The sequence below is a fragment of the Plecotus auritus genome (genome assembly GCF_963455305.1).
Source record: "Plecotus auritus genome assembly, chromosome: 1".
Lineage (NCBI taxonomy): Eukaryota > Metazoa > Chordata > Mammalia > Chiroptera > Vespertilionidae > Plecotus > Plecotus auritus.
The window spans coordinates 103,387,617-103,405,874 of NC_137770.1; the positions used below are offsets into that span (position 1 = coordinate 103,387,617).

At 38.3% G+C, this 18,258-nt stretch overlaps 1 protein-coding gene across 4 annotated transcripts in view; it reads left to right on the forward strand.

Moving 5' to 3' along the window:
• ODAD2 (outer dynein arm docking complex subunit 2) overlaps positions 1–18,258 on the forward strand; it is a 225,463-nt gene that overhangs the window by 146,897 nt on the left and 60,308 nt on the right. The window lies entirely within an intron of this gene.

The following is an 18,258-nucleotide window of genomic DNA, read 5'->3' on the forward strand; positions in this document are numbered from 1 at the left end:
TCATTGTCTTTCAGCAGTTTGATTATAATATGTCTCAGTGTAGATCTCTTTAGGTTTAACCTAGGGTATGTTGAGCCTCTTGGGTTTGCCCTTGCCCAAGAAGACAAAAATCTTACTTAGGTTGATGTTAGAGTTCACTGCCTATGTTTTCTTCTAGGAGGTTTATAATTTCAGTTCTTACATTCAAGTCTTTGATCCATTTTGAGTTTATTTTTGTAAATGGTATAAGAGAGTAATCCAGTTTCTTTTTTTTTTCTGTTCAATTTTTCCATTACTGCTTATTGAACAGGCTGTCATTTCCCCATTGTAGGTTCTTCCATTCTTTGTCCATAGATTAACTGATCATATAAGTGAGGGTTTATTTCTGGGCTCTCTGTTCAATTCCATTGATCTCTGTGTCTGTTTTAGTGACAGTTCTGATTTGTTTTTATTATTATAGCTTTGTAGTATAATTTGAAATTAAGAGCATGTCCTTCCAACTTTGTTCTTTTTCAAGATTGCTTTGGCTATTCAGGATTTTTATGATTCCATATAAATTTTAAGATTATTGCTCTAGTTCTAAGAAAAATGCCATTAATAGTTTGATAGAAATTGCACTGATTATGTAGATTGTTTTGGATAGTATGGACATTTTAACAATATTAATTTTTCCAATTTATGAGCAGGGTATATCTTTCCATCTATTTGTGTCCTCTTCAATGTCTTATAATTTTCAGAGTACAGGTCTTTTATCCCCTTAGTTAAATTTATTCCTAGATATTTTATTCTTTTTGATGCAATGATAATAATTTTCTTAACTTTTCCTTCTGATAGTTCATTATTAGTGTATAGAAATGCAATAAATTTCTGTATATTAATTTTGTATCCTGCTGAATTCACATATTCTAATATTTTTGTAGAATTTTTATGATTATCTGTATATAATATATATCTGCAAATAATGATAGTTTTACTTCTTCCTTTCTAATTTGAATGCCTTTTATTTATTTTTCTTATCTAATTTCTCTGGCTAGGACTTTCAATATTATGTTGCAAATATGTGGGGAGAGTGGGCATTGTCTTGTTCCTGGTCTTAGAGGAAAAGCTTTTTTTTCCCACCATTGAGTATGTTAGCTGCAGGTTTGTAGCTGTTGATCTTGATGAGATTTCCTTGTATATGATGGGTTATGTACAGCTTTCAAGATTCTCTTTTTGTCTTTCACCTCTTTGACTATTATGTATCTAGGTGTATATTTCTTAGTTTAACCTATTTGGAATTCATTAAGATATTGGATAGATGAATTAAAGTTTTTCAATAAATTTGGAAAAATTTTGTTATTATTTCTTCAAATATTCTTTCTTCTCCTTTCTCTCTACCCTCTTCTTCTAGAACTCCCATATAGGCATATTGGTGTCCTGTTGGTCCCTGAGGAAATATTCAATTTTCTTTCTTTTTTGCTCCTTAGACTATGTAATATAAATTGACCCGTCTTGTAGTTTACTGAGTCTCTCTTCTGCCTGCTCAAATCTGCTGTTGGGCTCATTTAGTGAATTTTTCATTTTAGTTATTGTACTTTTCAAGTCCAGTATTCCTACTTGATTATTTTTTATATAATTTAAATTTCTTTATTAATATTCTCTATTTCCTGATACATTGTTATCAAACTTTAATTATTTAAATATTGTTTCCTTTAGTTCCTTGAACATATGTATTTATAATAGCTGATTTAAAGTATTTATCTAGTAAGTCTAACATGGTAGAGGCTTCCTTAGTGTCAGATTTTATTAGCTGCATTATTTCCCCTGGGGCATACTTTGGGACACACTTTGCTTTCTTTGTATGTCTCATAACTTTTTGTTAGAAATTAATATTTTAAATAATGTAATGTAGAAGCTCTAGAAATCAGATTCCCCCCTTCCTTAGGGGTTATGTTGTTGCTATTTGTTGTTGTTTTTGCTATTGTTTGTTTGTTAGTGACTTTCTTGGACTAATTTTGCTATCTCTGAGTTGACAGATATTTTCTTAAATGTCTTGCAACATTTGGTGAGGGGTTCTGTGTGCATTTTATGGTGCACATTGAACACTCCAACAGTTTACAACTCTGTATTACCTCTCATTCATGTTTCCATAGAGCCTCAAGGTCAGCCAGGGTGCACAGGTAGGGCTCTCTCAGGTCTTTTTTGGGTATGTGCATAACCCTGCACTTGCACATGCATTAACATCTCAACACCTCTTATGTTAAATAATTGCCACTGATTGACTTTCCTCACTGAGGGAGCCCTGAGGTAAAGACATGCCTTTTGGAGTTTGTTCTAGATGCTGCCATTCAGGTTAAATGGTGATCATTATGTTGGAATGGGCTCTTTGGAGAGCTCCAAATCCATTCTTCTCCTCCTTTGGCTGCTAGGCTGCTGGTTTTCCCAGATACCATGGTTTTAATCCTCCTGGTTTTCAAGGCTACTGCAAAGCTGGGGAAGAGGATATGGGAATAGGAAAAGTTAAAATGGTGTAAAGCCCACTGTTCTTATTGAGATTCAGCCATTTTTCTTGAAGAAACACTCACATTGCTTTTCATGGATTTTGACATTCTGAAAAAGTTAATTTTGCCATATTTTGCCAGTGTTTCCATTGTTGTCATATAGTATCAGATTATATAGGATCAGATCATAAAGGATCATGATCAGAAACTTTATCTCTGTTTATTCTTTTTTTTTTTTAAATATATTTTATTGATATTTCACAGAGAGGAAGGGAGAGGGATAGAGAGCTAGAAACATCGATGAGAGAGAAACATCGATCAGCTGCCTCCTGCACACCTCCCACTGGGGATGTGCCCGCAACCAAGGTACATGCCCTTGACCGGAATCGAACCTGGGACCCTTCAGTCCGCAGGCCGACGCTCTATCCACTGAGCCAAACCGGTTCCGGCTCTCTGTTTATTCTTAAACTAAATATGGGCTTTTGAGTTCATCATTTTTTACAATAATGCTATGGTTTTGGAAGTAACAGCAACACAATTTCATAATTATCCAGATTGGTTATTCTTTACTCTGGATACATATTACCTTCAGAGCTTTAAAATAATATTCTAATGCAAGGGCCCTATCCCTGTTCTGTATATTGAGATTGGTGCCCAGGGACTTATGTTTCTAAGAAATCAACTCATGTGATTATTATGTGAAACCAGGGCTGAGAACCACTGATCTTGAATTTACTCATTTTGAGTCCCACAACATAATATAGTACCTTACATTTCTGAGGCTTCTAATTTGCCAAAATGGATAAATGAATGAAAGTGATTTTGATGATATAAATAAACATAGATTTGTTATCTAATGACAAAGATGTATTTTTGTCAACTCATTCTTTTTTAGATTTTACCTGAGTTATGTATATTGAACAGTCACAGCGGTGAATGATATGTGGAATCAAATACATTTGAGGTGATTATTAAGTTGATATTTTAGTTGGGTAAACTATTGATAACAAATATGTTTTCAAAATAATAAGAAAATAATAATAGCTATTACCATATTCCAGACACCTTGTTATATGCTTTATATGTATCCTCTGAGTAACTCTTAAGAGATAAATACTATCACTAGTTCTGTTTTACATATGAGGAAATTGAAGTTTAGAGAGAAGTTAAGTAGCTTGCTCAAAGCCATATAAAATGCATTGAAGCTGGGATTTGCCCCAAGTATTCTCACTTGTATGACTTAAACTCTCAACCCAGTGGTTCTCAAACTTTGATGCACATTGACATCACTTAGAGATCTTTATGGATGCTGGCTGTCAACACATACATTCTGACATAATTAGTAGGGGTGCAACTTGGGCTTAGGGAATGTTAAAAATTCCCTTAGGTGCTTTTCATGTGCAACGGAGTTTGAGAACTGCTGTTTAACAATATTTTCTACTTACCTAAGGAATTTATTTTAACATCAGAATGCTTGAATAAATTTTTTACTTAGTTGAATAGATTCTTATCTGTTGAATTGGGAAGCTAACCATATATTTATACAAAAATGTGATGTAACAGAGCCAACAAATAAACTTCTGCAAAATAATTTCTTCATAATTGAAGAATCTCTGTTTTTTAAATATCTATTTCATATAATTAAATATTTTTTCTGTCAATATTATGGTTTTAAATGTTGTTTTTAGCACTGTTCAGAAGCATCTGATTGGATCTTAACAGGAAATTGCTTTACTTATCTTAATCTTTGGGTTACTGAGTACAAGTGGGAAAAAGTTAAATATATATACTACTTAAAAATTATGTACATATAAAAGTATACATATGCACACATTTTTATGAATAATAGCTATTTTATAATAATGTGATTTAAATTTGTTTAGCATCTGTTCTTGTTATAAACTTCTTTCAAATACACCATTGCTAAAGAATGTCATTTAATTAACTCTATAAGCCACTGGATACACAATAGTGCCTCACAATTTAGACCTCCCTATTAACAGAATATTGCATTAAAGCAGAATCAACACAGGACATAGTAAAATGTAAAAATCACAGTTGTCTGATTTTTAAGAAAATTCTCTTAAATTAGGTTAGGGAGGCAGAAAAAAATCAAACTCATTAAATTTGTTTTTCTTACTTTTCTTCTGATTTAATGGGATAAAGCTACCCTCAAAGTATATGCTATGTTAGACTATGAGGGCTGTATCATTTATTTTGCCTGAAATTAATTTATTTTTTCTTCAGTTCAGAAGCAAAAGGGTAGTTATTGATGTTCTAGTTTTGATTTTTGAAAAACTACTTTGGAAAGTGTAAAGTAATTCTAAATCGGCTATATGTATAATTTATTTAAAGCTGTAGGACTTGTTTACTAGGAAAAGAACAAGAATCTTATTGAGATAGAACCACACAGTTTGTTTTCCTTGAGTATACAGGCTGGGGCCAAAGTAGGTTTACAGTTATTTGAATGGAAAATAATACAATAATTGATAAATAATAATACAAGAATAAACTTTGTGTTTCACATACAACTGTAAACCTACTTTTGTCCCACTTTGAATATAGGTTGTATTTAGAATTTTAAAATCATTTAACTTATTGAGTATACTTTTAGAACAAGATTTGCCTGTTTAGTTTTGGTTTCTTGACGTTATTCTAATGTAAATGTAGCATTTTTTAAATTATTTATATGCAATGTGCTATTTTAAAATCTTTCCCCAATACTATCGTATGCATTGTGTAAACTCTACCTGGCATAAAGCAGAGTTTTTCTAGCCCTTATTGATAAAAATTTTTGTCGTAAGTCATGTTGTACTTGCTTATATGTGTTTTAAGGTAGCATTATATTTATCTCATCTCATCAGAAAACTGCCAGTTCTTTTTGCTGAAGGCAAGAGAGGGAGTTTCATACCCATTAGTTTTAATTGCTCTGTACCAAAATATCCAGTTTTCTATTCCATTCATCAATCTTGAAATAATGTCTTAATATTTCCCTATTAGTTGAATTATAATCAAACGTATTTTGCTACTTCATAGTCTTCTTCTTATTTGTAAATTTTGTTTAATTTTTACTTGACAGCTTTTTCTACTGTTCAACCATTCAAGCTTTACTTTTAATAGCAGTATGAAGGTGTTTCATACTCTTTTTCAATTACTGTTTTTGTCTTGGGAAACATAATTGGCAAAATAGCCATCTATTTTAGAATTGTTAGTCCTCTAAATTGTGAAGAGTCTTCTCATTGTTTATAAACTAGGTTTTAATCTGATAAATATAATTGCTGGTACTTCAAACAAGTTTAAGACCATAGTGTGTAGTGAAAAAACATAAATGAGAAATCAGGAAATCCAAGGTTGATTTTTAGTTTTGTCACTAACTGTTCATCAACCTTGAACCTTCCTGTCTATAAGATCGGGATATTATGCCTCCTTAAAGTAGAGTTGTGAGGATGAGATGAGATATGTGTGTGGAAGTCCTTTGTAAACTGCAAAAAATTAGGCTTCTATTGTTATTACTACTACTAGTAGTAAGGGTTTTTCTATTATAGATGAAAATTTGAATTGTGTATAACCCATATTGGCAACATTGGCAAAGTCTAGTTTTTAAGATATATGAGAAGGTGGAAAATGTGGTGAATTTTCCCAGTTGCTTAGCATTAGTGAAATACAGTTTTGGCAGAGTAATTACTTTTTCCATCCTCAAATATTCTGTCTCCCTTTCCATACAAACTATGTGAGGCACGATGTCATATGTTTAACACTTTTAACCAAAAAAGAAAGAAAGAAAGAAGTCTCACCTTCAAAACAAATAAACAAACTTTGGAGAGGTCTGTAGTCTTGAGTCTTAACATTTCACTGTCTGAAAGATTATAAACTTTACAAGGCCTTGGTTTGCCATGCCCATGATCTCATTGAGATTTTGGCTCCCGGTACATCACACCATGCACCTTAGGAAGTTCTTGGATCAGAGGCAGAGGCGATCACTTTTGTTATTTTTCCCAGTATTGTGCCAGTTCTGTGTATACTGATAAAGCAAAGAGAGAATCAGGAAAGTCCCTAGACTGTGAGGGTGAATTGATCTTATCAATTTATATTCCATCTTACAAAGCTAATGCTCTTTTCTTTTTAATGTTTGTGACTGTGATTAAATATCTTAAAATTATAGTCCCCTTATTCCTTTCATTTTTTCATAATACAACAAACATTTATTGAAAGTCCACTAAGTGATAGACACCAGATTATATCCCAAGGGAGAGTCAAAGAATAAGACCAGGGGTCTCTTTGGAAGAACTCACAAATTAATGGGAAAAGGACCCATAATAAAATAATTACAATATAATAAAAAATGGCTATAGATAACTTTGGTATTAAATGACCAATTCAGATTTTAGGATTAGTTTAGGATTTTAGCTCAACAATGTCATCAAGGATCCAGGCTAATTTTCCCCTTTCTGTTCTGCCAGTCTTAGTGGGGCCTGTGATTATTCCTTATTATAAATAGGAAAACTGTTCCAGAAGATTCTTAGTAGACATCATCTCAGAACGCACTGGCCATAGGCCATAATTGGGTCATATCTAGCCCCCCCTAAACAAATAATTGACAAAGGAAATGAGATTTTCAGGATATGCTTAGGCCAGTCAAGGGTAATCTTTGGGGTATAGGGGCACTTTCTCCTGATGCTTGTGTGTGACAGTTTGATCCAAAATAATCAAGGCTTGGCAAACACAGGCAGATGAGGAAATGGATTTTGTAGAAAAACATATACAAGAATGCAGAGGGAAGAGAGTGACCAATATTGAGAAAGAGAGTGGGAGGAAAAGCATGGAGGCAATGTTATTTATTTATTTATTTATTTATTTATTTATTTATTTTTAAAATATATTTTATTGATTTTTTACAGAGAGGAAGGGAGAAGGATAGAGAGTTAGAAACATCTCTCTCTCCTTTTGTCTCTCTAAGCATGTCTTTAGAGACAAAAAAGAGGATTATTTTTAAAAAATATATAAATATAAAAAGAACAAGCAATGGGGAAACAGATGGTTAAATCATTCTTGAAAGGAAGCTTATAGATATATCAAAGATAATAGAATTTCAGGTGCCAATTTCAGAGACATGATTAAAGAGATACAGAGCTCAGTTTAATCTACTAGGGAAAAAAGTAATTTATAGGAGTTTGGCTGAGAAAGTACCCTTTGATTTTAGTACTGACAAATAGAATAAAGAAGAAAGATAATAATGTAAAGGTGCATTTTTATGGGCTCTAAAGAAAGTACATAAGAAAGAATCAGAGAGTTCAATTTATCCTTATGTATTTCTGAAATTATCCATGCACTACCACAGTCTACAATCCTGTAGAATTTTTTAAAAATATATTTTATTGATTTTTTACAAAGAGGAAGGGAGAGGGATAGAGAGTTAGAAACATCAATGAGAGAGAAACATCAATCAGCTGCCTCCTGCACACCCCCCACTGGGGATGTGCCTGCAACCAAGGTACATGCCCTTGACCGGAATCGAACCTAGGACCCTTCAGTCCGCAGGCCGACGCTCTATCCACTGAGCCAAACTGGACAGGGCCAATCCTGTAGAATTTTTAACTTTAAAGTCCAAGAACCACCAAGTTAGTCTAAAGGACAGAACAAAAGAAACTGTGCCTACATGGTCTTTGCCTGAAGATGATTCTGTTTTTAAAGTTACTTCTTGAAGAGGAATACATAGAGAATTCTATTGTTTTTACTTATTTGTAGGTTTTACTCTATCCTATCCTATATAATAAAAACCTAATATGCTAAGTGTCCAGTCAATTGGTTGGCCGTTCAACCAAAGTGTAATATGCTAATGATATGCTAAGGCCTCTCGCTATGATGTTCACTGACCACCAGGGGGCAAACGCTCTGACCGGTAGGTTAGCTCGCTGCTGGGGTCCGGCCGATCGGAACTGAGCGATACAGGCCAAACATGCCCTGAGCCCTCCCACAGTCCCTCCCTGGTTAACCAACCTCCCACATCTCTCCTCGGCCCCAATCATGCACCAGTGGGGTCCCTTGGCCTGGCCTATGCCCTCTCGCAATCCAGAACCCCTCAGGGGATGTTGGAGAGCCAGTTTCAGCCCTACCCTGTAGGCCAGACCGAGGGACCCCACTGGTGCACAAATTCGTGCACCGGGCCTCTAGTTGTAAAAGAAATCTCTATGGTCACTTAAAAACAGAGCTTCAAAATTTATGAAGTAAAAACTGATAGAACTGAAAGGAGAAGTAGAAAGATCCACAGTTATAGTTGGAAATTTCAATACTTCTTTCTTTGCAGTCAATAGAAAACAAGTGAGGATATAGAAGATCTAAACAATTATACCAACCAACTTAAGCATTACTGATAATTATTAAACACTAGAGGTCTGGCACATGAAATTCATGCAGGGCTAGGGTCCGTAGGCCTGGCTGGTGATCAGGGCCAATCAGGGCTGATCGGGGCCTTCTGGCTGCCAGCCAGGGCCTCCCTTCCTCAGCTGCTGGCTGCCAGCCAGGGCCTTCCTTCATTCCACACCACCCCCTGGTGGTCAGCACACATCATAGTGAGCAATTGAACTTCCGGACTCCCGGTTGAACTCCCAAGGGGACACTTCCCATATTAGCCTTATATATATATAGATTCCATCCAACAGCATCAGAATACACATTCTTTTAAAGTCCATTTGGGACATTCACCAAGCTGGACCATATTCTGAGCTATAAAACAAACCTTAAGAGATCATAAAAATTAAAATTATATCAGTTCTTTGACCATAATAAAATTAAACTAGAGAAAGAAGAGTAAATAAATCCCAAAATAAACAGAAGAAAGGAAATAATAGTTACGAGAAAATATTAATGAAATTAAAAGCAGAAAAACCAATAGAAAAAAAGTAAAAGGCTGGTTCTTGGGGGGAAAAAATCAATTAAAATTTATATAGCTCTGTTTACTTTGATCTAGAGAAAAAGAGAGAAGATACAAATTACCAATACCAGGGATCAACATTATAGACCCTAGAAATACTCAAAGGATAATAAGTAGATGTTATGAACTCAATAGTAAACCACTCCTACTTACTCAAAAAAAATTTATGCTCAGAAAAAAAAAGCCTGTACATGAAAATTTATAGAGGATCCTATATAATAAAGAGCTATGATGCTAATTAGACTCAACAGCAGAACGACCATCCATATGACCTTCCGGATGAAGCCTGGGCTGCGAGGGCCAAGTCCTTTGCACGAATTTCGGGGCTCTAGTTTACTCATAATCTCAAAAATCTGGAAATAAATGAAATATTCTTCATCTAGTAAATAGATGTAATTTAGCAATAAAAATGGATAGAATACTGATTATAGTCTTTTTCTATTGCTCATGCTACATGCAATTACATGGATTAATTTCAAATGTGTTAGAGGCCAGTTTCAAAAGGCTTCATACTATAATCATCCTATCTATAAGATATTCTGGAAAAGGCAAAAATATAGGGACAGAAAGCAGATAAAAATTTTCCAGGGACTGGGAATAGGAAGAAGTATTAAAAATTCAGTCAGTTTTCAGGGCTGAGTAGGAGTTTAGAAGGGCATCCAGGTAAAGAAAATAATATAGTTAAAGATATAAAACAATGACACTTTAGGGAATAACAATAATCTAGAAGCTGGAGTATGGTTTATGCAAAAGAGTATACTGGGAAATAAGAGGATGAGGTTGGGACAGAGAGGGAAATGATTTAGACCTTATCCTGAAGATAATGAAGCACCACCCATGGTTGCAGTTTCGATTCCCAGTCAGAGCACATACCTAGGTTTCGGGTTCCATCCCTGGTTGGGATATGAATGGAAGGCAACCCATCAATGTTTCTCACATTGATGCTTCTTTCTGTCTCTCTCTTCCTCTCTCTCTAGAATAGAAAAGCATGTCTTCAGGTGAGGAAAGAAAGTGTGTGTGTGTGTGTGTAAGAGAGAGAGAGAGAGAGAGAGAGAGAGAGAGAGAGAGAGAGAGAGAGAGAGAGAATGAGGATTATAAGAAATCAGCAGCCAACTTTTGTCAATGTCTTTCTAGTCTTTTTGGAGGTCTGACACTCATTCTCAAGCAGATTCTTCAGGAAAGGCCTGGGTTAACAGCATTCACTGAAGTCTTCCATGTTTACAATAGTTTTATACTTAAAGGTTATTTTGGCTGGATATTAGAATCTTGACTCACATTAGGTAGCTTACTTATGTTATCCCTTACCCTGTGCATAAAATATTACTATTAAAGATCTAAGGATAATGTCATATTCTTTCCCTTAGAAGTAACTTGGTCTTTTTGCTTAGATGGCCAAATTTTTTTTCTTTTTTATCCAAGTCCAGTAGTTGTACTAGAATGTCTTTATGTTAGCCCATTTTGGGTCAATTTTTTCCTAGTGTATAAGGTGACTTTTCAGTGTGTTTTAAGGTTTTATTAATTAGGAGGAGAGAGTTTTCTTGAATTATAATTTTTAAAATTTGCTCTGCTGTATTGTTTTGTTTCTTTCTTGGAGACTCTTACTATACATATGTTCACTCTTCTCTGCCTACTTGTTCTCTTAAATATTTTGTTAGCTCTTTTTCCTTTATTTTGGAATTTTCACATCTGCTATTCATTTAAAGACTAGGGGCCCAGTGCACAAATTCGTGCACCTTGAAAGGAACTGTGGGCTGCAAGACTGCAGTGGGCACAGGGGCAGGTCTTGGACCATCCTCCGCACCTCCCTCAGCCCCTCCCACCATGGCCCCTGGTCCCCTGTTTGCCTGCAGGTCCCCACCCACCACTGTCGCTCCCACATGCTGATGGCGCCAGCCCCGCTTGCACCCACTGACAGCACGGAGTGATTGGGGCTGGCGCCAGCAGTGGGTGCAAGTGGGGCCAGCACCAGCAGTGGGTGTGAGAGGTGGCTGCTGGCCCTGATTGCCCCTCATGAGCAGGGGGAGGTGGAGAAGCCTTGAGGGGCGATCAGGGCCAACAGCCACTGCTCACACCTGCTGACAGCGCCAAGCAATTGGGGCAGGTGCCGGGTGCTGGCAGCAGGTGTGAGTGCTTGGTGGGACCATGGCACATGGGAGCAAAGAATTTCCAGTAACCACTAGAGGCTTGCCCTGATGACAGCAACCGGCGCCCCGCCTTGGTCTGGCATTCCCACTCACCTGCTCCACAATCCCACCATGGCCGATGCCCGCCATGTTCAGTGCTCTGTCACCTGCTGCCGATGCCCACCATGTTCTGCGCGTGCCCCCTGGTGGTCAGCACACATCATAGCAACCAGTTGTTTGGTTGTTCAGTTGTTCTGCTGTTCGGTCTATTTGCATATTAGGGTTTTATATATATACTAGAGGCCTGATGCACAAAAATTCATGCAAGAGTAGGCCTTCCTTCCCCTGGCTGCTGGCCCTGGCTTCCCTCCAGCACCCAGGACCCGGGCTTCCCTCCTCTGGCTGCTGGCAGGCATCCAGGACCCGGGCTGACTTCCCCCTGGCCCCAGCTTCATCAGGAAGGATGTCCAGAATGACATCTGGAAGACATCCAGTCTAATTAGCATATTACCCTTTTATTATTATCCTATCTAATAAAGAGGGAATATGCTAATTAACCATCACACCCTCACAAAGATGGTGGTGCCCACAGCCAATAGGAGGGAATATTCTAAATGACTGCCATGCCCTCAAAGATGGCGGCACCCACAGCCAGAAGATGGCGGCTCCCAGTCCCCTCAGCCCCGCTGGGGCAGCAGGTATGCGGCACGGCCGGGCCTGCCCCCAGGCGGGTCCAGTCACTCTGCGTGCCTGCCTCCAGAGTCCCCCAGTCCCCTCAGCCCTCCAGCCACCCAGGGCCGGCCCAAGGTGCAGGGAAACCTCGGATGTCAGCTGGCCAGCCACCCAGGGCCAGCCTGAGGGACAACCAAATGACTGAACAGCAGGCTGCATGGGCAACCAGTTGGGGGTGATTAGACTTGGAAGGGGGCAGTGAGGGGTGACTAGGCCGGTGGGGGGGACAGTTGGGGGTGAACAGGCTGGTGGGGGGGGCAGTTAGGAGCGACCAGGCCAGCAGGGAGGGGGCAGTTGGGGCAACCTGGCTGGTGGGGCGGGGCATTTAGGAGTGATCAGGCTGGCACACAGGGGCAGTTAGGGGCGACCAGGCCAGCGGGGGGGGAGGGGCAGTTATGGGTGATCAGGCCAGCTCACAGAGGCAGTGAGGGGCAATCAGGCCAGCAGCGGGGAGCAGTTAGGGGCGACCAGGCAGGCAGGCAGGTGAGCGATTAGGAGCCAGCGGTCCAGGATTGGGAGAGCAATGTCCGATTGCTGGTCTAGACTGGCAGTCAGACATCCCCCGAGGGGTCCTGGATTGGAGAGGGTGCATGCTGGGCTGAGGGGAACCCCCACCCTGTGCACGAATTTCATGCACTGGGCCTCTAGTAGATAGATAATGCGTATGTTGTTTATTCAATCTTGTGTTCCTCCTAGATTACTGTTCATTTCCAAATGAATTTTTCTTTTATTTCTAATTCTTTATGAATGTCTTTTACCTCTCTTTAAATTTTTTTACTAGTCATGTAATTTATAAGCTTTAATAATTCTAATTTATATTTTTCTTTCATTGCTTCTGTGATTCTTTCAGATTTTTTTTGTTTTGTTATTGTTGTTAATCCTCACCCAAGGATGTTTTTTTTCCCATTAAATTTTAGAGAGAGTGCAAGAGAGTGGGGGAGAGAGACATCAGTGTGAGAGACATCCCACACACGACTCAACCCAGGCCTAGGATCAAACCTACAACAGAGGATGTGCCCTTGACCAGGAATCCTACCCACAACTCTTCAGTGTGCAGGCCAACACTCCCACCACTGAACTGGCCAGGATTCAGTTCATTTTTAAATTATAATAACTGTATATAGAAATTGATTATAATTTTTTTTCTATTGCTCATGTTTAAGTGAAATGAGTTTTCATGATCTTTTAGAGAGAGACATGTGGGTCAGGGTAGCATTTCTAATTTCATTGTTCTCAGGATACCATTTCTGTTATTTTCACAGTGATGGAGAGTGGGTTCAGACACCTTTGCTCCCCTCCTCTTTTTTATCTGTATTCTCTCATCCTTCATCCCATTGTCCTAGTCTTGCTCAATTTGGATGCAACCCCCAGTAGTTTCTCTTTAGTACAGGGCTTTGTCTTAGGAAAGGACTTCAGTTTGTAGTTTTAAGAATTCCCAGGACTCAGACCTACAGAATGTTCCAGCACCATCAGACCAGAGTCTGAGGAGTTCATTCCCAGCGACTGTTGCTGTTGTGAGCTTTCTCATTAGACCTAAAGGCAATTCAGTTTCTCTGGTTCTTGGGGCATTCTCTAAGCCTTCCCTCCACAGGTTCCAGCACAGTCTTAGAGCATGCGAATTTTTAGTGGTTAGTAGTTTGTCCCAACCTGCTTGTATTTTGGGGTTGGTAGAGATTCCTTGTCACCTAGTATTGTTGTATACATTGTCCCTTTTTTTTTTTGTTTTGTTTTGTTTTGCTATACTAGTTGCTTTTTAGGGAAAATACTATGCCACCATAACAAAGAGTGAAATCTTATCATTTGGGACAGCATGGAATCTAGAAGGTACTATGATAAATGAAATAGTCATAGAAAGACAAATACCATATGATTTCACTCATATGTGGAATCTAAACAACAAAATAAATGAACAAACAAAATAGAAGCAGAGACATAGATGCAGAGAAAAGACTGATGGTTGCCAGAGGGGAGGAAGGTTGGGGGGCCAGCAAAAAAAGGTGAAGGGATTAAGAAGTACAAATTGGTAGTTACAAATAGTTTGGGGATGTAAAGTACAGCAAAGGGAATATAGTCAATAATATTGTAATAATTATGGATGGTGCCTGGTGGGTGCTTGAAATGTCAGGGTGATCAATTTATAAGAGTATATGATTGTCTAGCCACTATGCAGTACACCTGAAACTAATAGAAAATAATATTGAATGTCATCTGTAATTTTTAAAAATAAAAAAACTATGCCACCATCATCTTTCCAGAATTTCTCTAGTTTTCTTGAGAAAAAAATTGTTCAGTAATTCCATAATTGACAAATGTATTAGATAACTGACACATAACATCTCTTAGAAAAGTTGAGCTTTTGGGCTACACTTTTGAAGTTCCCTGAAATTCTAAGAATCCTTGTTTTTGCTTTTGAATTTACATGTGCATCAACTTCATTTAGACCAACTATGAGGTTAGAATTCACATAATCGTAATATTGTAGAGTGGCTTTGGGATCAGGCACATCTGGATCTGAATCTTCTGCCAGTTATCATTTTTCTTTTTACAATAAGTTGGATTAAATTACATTCTTTTGATGTGATTGCATCCTAATACATAGAAGTATAAAAAGGTGACAATGTAGAAAACAGTTGAAAATATATTAATTTATTTTGCATTACATAAAAACTGTACTGTGCAATTTTAGAAAAAAATTGCAATTAAATAATTTTATTAATATATCATAATTTGGAAGTGTGTCCTAACTATCAAAAATTGTATTTAAATTTGACATTGAGAACAAGGTCAACAATATTGCTGACATCATTTCCCATAGTAATTGGGAGTAACAACAGGTTGTGGGAAAAGATTCTTCGCCCTTACACTTGGGAAGATCCTGACTTGGTTCTTCCTTCACTATTTACTAGAAGCTTAGGTTTTTTGTTGTGCCCTCAATGAAAGTTTCCTTTTATATCTGCAAATTTGTATATAATCAAATTTAAGGAATGTTAATTGAGCATATATACTTACTGCCAGAAACTGGCATAGGCACTGGACATACATCAGTGAATAAGAGCGGGTTTCTACACTCCTGAAACTTACAGTTCAAGGTAAAAGCAAACAATCAAGCCACTATTGCATAGATTGGTAAGTGCTAGTATGATATAGAAGAATCAGATAGGAACAGCTTAACCCAGACATGAGTTTCAGGAAAGACTTCCTGAAGAAAGTGGTACCTTAGTGAGTAGCTGAGGCTGTGTAGGAATTCCCAAGCTAATGGGAAACTAGCCAAAAAGGGCTTGTGCAAAGGCATGGAGACATGTGCAAGCAGCACATTTGAGGACATGAATGCACAAGCAGTGTTCCCAATGCAGGCTGAAGTTCAGGCTCACCAGGAGAGTTTTTAGAAACCCAGATGTTTTTTTATGGCCCCACCCCAGACTTAATAAATCACATTCTTGGGGAATGAGTGCCAGGATTCTGGTTATTAGCTCCTGTGGGGAGCCACTGGCAGAGGGTGTGCGAGGGGCATTGGAGAAGGGGATCAAGGCAGGTAAAGCAAGGCAGGGAAGCCCGGGGCACACTATGAAGGGCTTGGAAGCCATGTGTGGGTTTGAGTTTTATCCTCAGGGCAGGGGGGAGCTGTGGAAGGATCAGACAGCTATGGGATGAGATGATCAGATTTATGATGTATAAAGATCACTAAGTTTACTAAAACATGGCCCCAGCGTTTATGAAGGACACAATCTAGTTTATGAGGTGCAACATCTTTGAACCTCAGTTTTTTTTTAATAATATATTTTATTGATTTTTTACAGAGAGGAAGGGAGAGGGAGAGAGAGTTAGAAACATCGATGAGAGAGAAACATCTATCAGTTGCCTCCTGCACACTCCCCACTGGGGATGTGCCCACAACCAAGGTACATGCCCTTGACCGGAATCAAACATGGGACCCTTGAGTCCTCAGGCCGATGCTCTATCCACTGAGCCAAACTGGCCAGGGCTAAACCTCAGTTTTAAAATATGAAATGGAAATAATACCTACTTAGCATGTTTATTTTGAGGTTTAACTGAGATAATTTGTGTGAAGTGCCTGATATATATTTAGAACTCAAAAGATGATAATTTCTATAATTTGAGAAATAATTAATGGATATTACACAGCCACCATCATACATCAGAGGAAGTGTGTTTCTATTCAACCATTTGTTTTCCGGTTCCCCTGTAAAATTATTTTCCTCTGCCCACACCTAGAACACTGGGACAGTGCCACTTCTCTCACTCTTCACTCTTTCACATTCTTAACTTCAGTTAGAATCTTTAAGTGGATGACTTCCTAGTCTACATATCTAGTCTTAGTTTTCTTTACTGAGCTCCACCCCCATATATCCACTTGACTCTTGGATGTCTCCACGTAAATACTTTTGGGCACCTAATCCAAATAGGTGTTCTTCCACCAACTATCACCCTTCCCTGCTCCAGAAAACAAAATAAAACCCTGCCTTTCCAACATTAGCACCACTAGGTCAACCCAGAAATATGGGAATCATCATTGAATCGCTTGTCTTTATCTTCTCCAATCAGTCCTCACAAATCCACACTTTTTTATCCAGGCTTAGACCTTTACCTTCATCTAAACCAGGGGAGGGGGACCTTTTTTCTGTCAAGAGCCATTTGGATATTTATAACATCATTTGTGGGCCATACAAAATTACCAATTTAAAAATTAGCCTGCTATACTTAGTCAAACATTTAATTAACTCACCCCTAATGCCTTGGCAGGGCCAGACCAAATGATTTCCGGGGCCTGATATGGCCCACAGGCCAGACATTCCCTACCTGATCTAAACTATCCCTGCCTCTTACCTGAATCAGTGAAACAGTCTCTGAGTTCCCAGCACCACTCTTAGCCCCACCTTTAACCTTGCAATCCCGAGAGAGCTTCCAAGAAACAAAATTCATAAAATCCTCTCCCACCTCACACTACTCGACACTTAAACCTCTTTATTGGCTTTCACATGCTCAGAAAAGGAACTCCAAGCTCTAACAAGGCTTATAAGACCTGTCAAGATCCCACCTCTTAAGTCTCATTTCCCCCCATTCTTTCTTTCCTATTTTATGCTCTTACCATTGTGAACTAGAGAAAAGTCATCTCTCTCACTCTTAGATCAATATTTCATGATGATTCCTTCACCCAGAACCCCCCTCGGGTGTCAGGCTTTAGCTTAACAAACGTCCTCTTGGGAGGCAATCCTCCAATCTTCACACAAGCTGAGATTCCCTTGTTGGATGTATTTGCAGTATCTTACCTCTTCTCCCTTAGGGCTATTCACTAAACTGGTAATTTCTTAACGCCTGTGTTCCCCACAGATTGTAAGCAACATGATGGCAGAAGGGTATACATAGTCAATCCATATTATTCACAGATTTGAATCACTCAGGAATTCACCTATTTGCTAAACTTTTTGTGTGACTGCAAAATCAATATTCATGGCAGTTTCTTGGTCATTCCTGGAGAAATTTGAGTTGCTCCATACGCATGTTCTCGGCTGAGGTCAAACAAGATGATGCTCTGCCATCTTGTTTCAGCTTTCATAGTAAGATCCATTTTGTAGTCTACTTAGTGTCACATTTTCCACATTTTTTTATGACTTTACTGTTTTAAATGGCCCGCAAGAATAGTTCTAAATTGCTCTCTAGTGTTTCTAAGCACAAGAAGGCTGAAATGTGCCTTACAGAGAAAATGTGTGCTAAATAAGCTTCATTTAAACATAGGTTATAGTGTGTTTCAATGTCAATGAATTAAGTCAAACCTCTATCACCATTTATCATCACTTACTAGTATACCCTCCTTAACTCCCCCGCCACCCCTCCTCTTGGCAATCACCACACTGTTGTCTGTGTCTATGAGTTTTGTTTTGTTTTTAAATTTTGTACTCAATTCCTCCACAGCCCCCCAAATGAGCACCCCCCAATAGCTGTCAGCCTGCTCCCTATGAATCTGCCTCTATTTTGTTAGTTCACTTTTTTCAAT